The sequence below is a fragment of the Lynx canadensis genome, chromosome C1 (genome assembly GCF_007474595.2).
Source record: "Lynx canadensis isolate LIC74 chromosome C1, mLynCan4.pri.v2, whole genome shotgun sequence".
Classification (NCBI taxonomy): domain Eukaryota; kingdom Metazoa; phylum Chordata; class Mammalia; order Carnivora; family Felidae; genus Lynx; species Lynx canadensis.
In genome coordinates, this window is record NC_044310.1 from 186,944,025 (window position 1) to 186,949,923 (window position 5,899).

Sequence of the window (5,899 nt, forward strand, 5' to 3'; positions counted from 1 at the left end):
AACCCAAACACATGAAACTAGGCTTTCTTCTGCTTTTCTTTCCAATACCAGCTAGACCCTACTCTCAGAGCAGTGGGGAGACTTTTGATCCCTTTTAGCCTATTTACTTGTCTCTCTTGCCTTCCTGAGAAGTGAGTCCATAAATTTTTGCATAGATATTCCTGAGGTCCCCATATTACTGAAGCCAGGTCTGTTTCTAGCATGTGGGAGGTAAGGCTTAGACCTGCAATGTTTCATAAGCCAAACAGACCCATTCCTACTATGTAAAGAATTCATATACCTAACAAAGCCAATACTTCACATTCATTTAATAAGGGGCAAAATAGATGAACAGTCAATTTATATACAAGAAAATTTCTGTTGTTGAAGCAATTACAGGATATAGAAAAAGAAATTTTTTCCAACTCATTTTGCAAGGCTCAATTAGCCCTAAATCTACAACCACCATGTAAGCAACTTTTTAGGAAACTTAGATAAGAAAATCTTATAATCAACACCAAAATTTTTTTCCTTGATAATTTAATACCCCTTCCTGATTAAAAAAATACTAGGGAGCTTAAGTTGAAAAGAAGAATCTCTAACTTGATAAAAATAATTGTCAGATCCAGATGGCCAACAGACACATGAAAAGATGCTCAACATCATTCATCATCAGGGAAATGCAAAAGAAAATGACAATGAGATATCACCCCACACCTGTCAGAATGGCTAAAATAAAAAACACAAGAAACAACAAGTGTTGGTGAAGATGTGGGAAATAAAGAACCCTCTTGCGCTATTGCTGGGAATGCAAACTGGTGCAGCCAATTTGGAAAACAGTATGGAAGTTCCTCAAAAAGTTAAAAATAGAACTACCTTATGATCCAGTAATTGTACTACTGGGTGTTTATCCAAAAGATACAAAAACATTAATTCAAAGGGATACATGCATCTCAATGTTTATAGCAACATTATTTACAATAGCTAAATTATGGAAGAAGCCCAAGTGTCCATCGATTGATTAGTGGCTAAAGAAGATGTGGCATATATATATATATATATACACACACAATAGACTATTAGTCAGCCATCAAAAAGAATGAAATATTGCCATTTGCAATGACATGGATAGAGCTAGACAGTATTATGCTAAACAAAATAAGAGAAAGACAAATACCATATAATTTCACTCATATGTGGAATTTAAGAAACAAAAAAAAAATGAGCAAAGGAAAAAAGAGAGAGAGAGACAAACCAAGAAACAGATTCATAACTATAGAGAACAAACTGATGGTTACCAGAGGGGAGGGAGGTGAGTGGATGGGTTAAATAGGAGATGGGGATTAAGGAATGTACTTGTCATGATGAGCACTGGGTGATGTATGGAATTGTTGAATCAACATATTGTATAACTGAAACTAGCATAACACTGTCAACTATACTGGCATTAACATTAAAAAAAATAACTGTCAGAAACCTAAGTAAAAAATCATACTAGGAAAACTTTGTAGGCATTCTCATTAAACTCAAGAACATGATAAAGTTTTCCACACTGTTCTGGAGGACCTTGACAATTTAATGATCTAGACAACTTAACAAGTTAATTTAACATGTATATCCAGTGTAGGGAGGGCAGCTTACCTGTGCTCTTGAAGAGGAAAAGCCTTTGTAATTGCATATGGCCAGGCCTGAAAGATCACACATAGGATTTTGGCCTCAACTCTATCTTTTGATTTTTTACAGCCCAAGGAATAAACATAGACTATCCCATCATGGGCCTGAATGAGTCAGATTTTGAGGGACTGTGTTAAGAACCAGGTAATTAGTCTGAGGTCAGAATCAATACCACTCAAAGGAGGATGATTGCACTTGCCTAGAGGATTAAATGTAATCATGAACCTCAATCATTGCCAAGCTAGGGCAAGATGTCCCATATTCCATTTGGGATTACTGTAGAGATCCTGGAGGTTTTTTTTCCTAAGGCTGGTGATGGATTGTTCTATTCTGCCAGTCTCATTGATCCAGGTACAACACAAAGTGCCAGCAGTTGCACAGACCTCATCTTGGCTGGCTATAAGGAGTCAAGAGCTATGTAGTTATCCAACACTACTTGGGCCAAGGAACTGAGACTGATATGTTGTGCTTTGAAAGCTGAAGTAGTGCCGTTGATGACCTCAGGTGGTTCCTGACCCTTTCTGATTGAAGGACTCTGACAGTAGAAATAATAACTTGGAGTTGGTAATGCCTCCTGGTAAATCTCCTGAGTAACCAGAGTCTGCCTGGTTTTGGAGTTTCCATCCTAGTTGGTGTAGTATGATATGTCTAGCCTGGGTTGGGGGGAGGCTGTTTTGACTATTTATAAGTTTCTTATTATGAAATGCATGCTTCATTGCTAGGAGGAAGGCAGGTGAAGGCCTGATATTTACTAAAGAAATAACATTCTAAAGGGGTGCAGAAAGTGCTGTGAGTGGGCAGAGTCCTTGAATAGAATTGAAAAGTCTGTGTAAGTTGGGGCATGTGTAGAGGAGAAGGCCTTCACTACTGAGGTCAAAAATAGTCCCAGTGGTGGATCCCAGGTCTCTTTGCCAAGATGTTCCTAATGTCCCATTTCTGACAAGTTGACACCTAGGGAGACATTTTTGCGCTTTCAGTGTCAGATTCAATTGCAGCAATACTTTGGGTTCAGAGTAATATGGTAGGAGTACCTGGGGTAACAGAAAGGTCCATATTTAGAGAAATGCCCATTTGTAGTATTTAGCAGCATAGCAGTCAGATGCTTATCTATGTGGTCAGGTGGTGGGTGACACATCCAGCAATTTGTCAAACGTAGGACAGGGAAAACTTCCTGGGATGAGCGTGGCAATAAATTTGGTGATATGGAAGTCACACAAGCTACTCTGTGGCAGAGGAGAGAGGTTAGATTTTCATCTCTCCCTTCTGCATAACCAAGCTCATAGGTCCAAAGGGGCTCACATCCTATCAGTTGGAGGGACTTCTCACTGACTATGAAGCAGGCAGTCTGTTCTGTACCATGAGCAAAGCTGACACCATTTACCCATCCCCCAAATGAATCCCAAATCTTCTGGTTTGGATCCTCTTGTGACTCAACAAAAATTTCTATTCTATATACAATACTCATTCCATGGGGCTACTAGGGGCAAAGTGGCAGGGCCAACTTAAGGAAAATATTGGGTTAAAAATGATAGGTTAATGGAGATTCTCTTCAAAGACCTTGTAGACAAAGACCCATGCTTTGTACCCTGGAGGGTAAATGAAGAAGGGGCTACTGACTCCCACTCCTTGTTTAATTTCTCTTCCAAATTCCCATCTATGTGAGTCTTCAGAAAGGGGTTGAAGGGAATAGAAGGACCTTGCACTGTTCCTCACAGAGACCAAAAGTGTAAAATTAGAGGAAAGGGCTAAACAGCCTGATCAAACATATGGTGCAAATAACAAGTGCCCTTTCAGGAAATTGCTGCCCTGAGGCCCAGACTTCTCCCCTGCTCACCCCTCACCATAGTACAGCCTGGGGTTATCTTACCCCCTCCTACCAGCTGCTTAAGCCTGTCCTTTAAATGTCCATTAAAATGCTCAATCAGCCCTGTCACTTGGAGATGATATGGGGGCTTGGAAGCTCCATTATATGCCACATGATATGTGGCTTTGGGCTGTTATTAGATTCAGTGTGCTCAGGAAACCTGAGGAAGAAACAAATGTGGGCTTGTAGGTCCTGGATAGTGTGGCCTGAGTCAATGGAATACATGGGAATGTCTAGGCCAAATCCAGAGAGTGTCAACTGCAGTCAGGATCCAGCAAAACCCTCTGGATGAGATGAGAGGTTCAATATGATTTACCTGCAACATCTGACCCATTGGCTCAGGAATATGTCTCTGGGCAGGGTTTTTTGCCTTGTCTGTGATATGGCAGTCAGGACAGCTTTTCTATGCAGTTTCAAAGTCTTCTGAACACAGTCCATGTGTGTAGTCTTAGTCTAGTGTGAATTCCCATGGGCCACCCTCTCATGGATCCAGAATCCACAACATCTGCTTGTTCTGGGGTAAAGGACATTTTAGTTCCTGTGTTTAGTTGACAAGCATGGTTTGCCCATTGGTTTATGTTTCTCATTGTCAGGTTAGGAGGTGTTCTGGTGAACATCTATGTGGGTAACAAAAAGCATATTAAGAGCAAATTGATCTTTATCCAAATGTTTTGTTTCTACAATGGGGCTTATTTTATATACTAGTTTGAGGCTTGCCAGTGGCCTGACCAAATAGCCAGGCTGTTAGCACAGCCCATAAATCAATGAAATATAGTAGGACTCTTTCACTGAAGAGGACTAGAGAGCCATCCATACTGCATGAGGCTCTTCCCATTGTGCTGAACATTCCTTCTGCACTTGCTAAGGGACAAAATCTTTCAGGTTGGAAGTCAGGTGCACTGTCTTCTAGCCAGATAGAAGCTAACTGTAAAGGACCATCAGTGAACTAAGTCCATGCAGTTCTGAGAGGTTGGTTTTTTTTCACCATAATCAAAACTTTATTGAAAAACTGACACCAAAATAGGAGATGACTATTGTATACCTTACAAAATTAAACATAATTACATTATCTTGGTAGATTAACTGGAATTATTGAACTGATAATGCTTTCTGCAATATAACACAAATTCAAGAGGTTGTGTGATCATTAGTGTTGCTTTCTTCCAAATGAACACCCTTCTGTGAGTCTGGCCTTTCCTTACGTTTGTTGGCACAACACTGTTGAACAGCCCACACAAAGAACCACCATCTGAGCATGGCTTAAAACTGTGGTAATCTTGTAGCTACCTGGGCATTTTACATCCATAAAATAGGAATTTGAGCTTTGAACTAGCCATTTCTTTTTATGTTTTTTCTTTTCCTCTTCCAAGGACGGGTGGAGTAAATCTCTAGCCAAAGTCATGTTGATCCTTTCGCCACCCCAGCCAGTCCCGATCTCTAAGGCGACACCCCTCCTGAGAGGTCTTTATATCTGGGCCAGTGGCTCCTCTACCAATATGCCTGGTGGGCAGAGGGGGATTCTTGAGACCATTTTATTAGTTGTGAGGCCCCAAGTGGCCCCAAGTGGTTTTGTCCACACATGTATATACAATTTCTACTTTACTACGGATGATCCTGAGCCACCCATACCCAGCAGTTTGAGACCTCTGCTCAGACTCACAACATGATTTGGATTTCTGGTCTTAAGATTATTTCACAGCTATGGATCATATACTTAGTATCCACCAATATCCAACAACAGGGCAACAATTATCTCTCAAAGGGTGTGTAATTTTTGGCCAAATTCAGGAGCTCATGGGTCCAAAAGCCCAACAAGAGCTTATGACTTGTAGCAGTGTCCTTTTGCCATAGGCTCCAATTCACAAGTGGGGAGGTTGCTGAGATCTGTAACTCAAATGGAATATGTGGTTCTGTGTGGCCCAGATTACACCTGAGAATTTCAGTGGGGTATTAGGACTTTGTATTTATCTGAGTTAATAGCCTAACTGTGTTGCCCCATGAAGGTCAACAGGATGTTCAGTCCTTGCTGTGTGGTGTCCTTGTTTGGGCCCACCAGGAAGAGGCATTAAGAAAGCCTCCAGGAACAGGGCTTTTTCCAAATCATGGCCTACCAGTTGATGGTAGATAGCTGGGGAGTTTAGGTGGCCTTGTGCAATGACATTAAAGATACGTTGTAACTCATTTCACATGAAGGAAAAATAATCCTGATAATCAGATGGAAAGATGCTGAAAAAGGCATTTGCAATGTCAACTGTCACATACTAAATTCTCTCAGCCTAGTCAGTAGCCTCTGTAGCAGTCACAATGTCAGGTATCATCAGTGTAAGGGCAGTGCTATGGCATTCAGTCACCTGTAATCAATGGTAAGTTTCCAGGCATCCC

General features: G+C 41.0%; 1 pseudogene; it reads right to left on the reverse strand.

Annotated features, from left to right (window-relative positions):
• Nucleotides 1-4,501: 4,501 nt before the first annotated feature.
• Nucleotides 4,502-4,965, reverse strand: LOC115520939 (annotated as a pseudogene).
• Between the last annotated feature and the right edge of the window lie 934 nt (nt 4,966-5,899).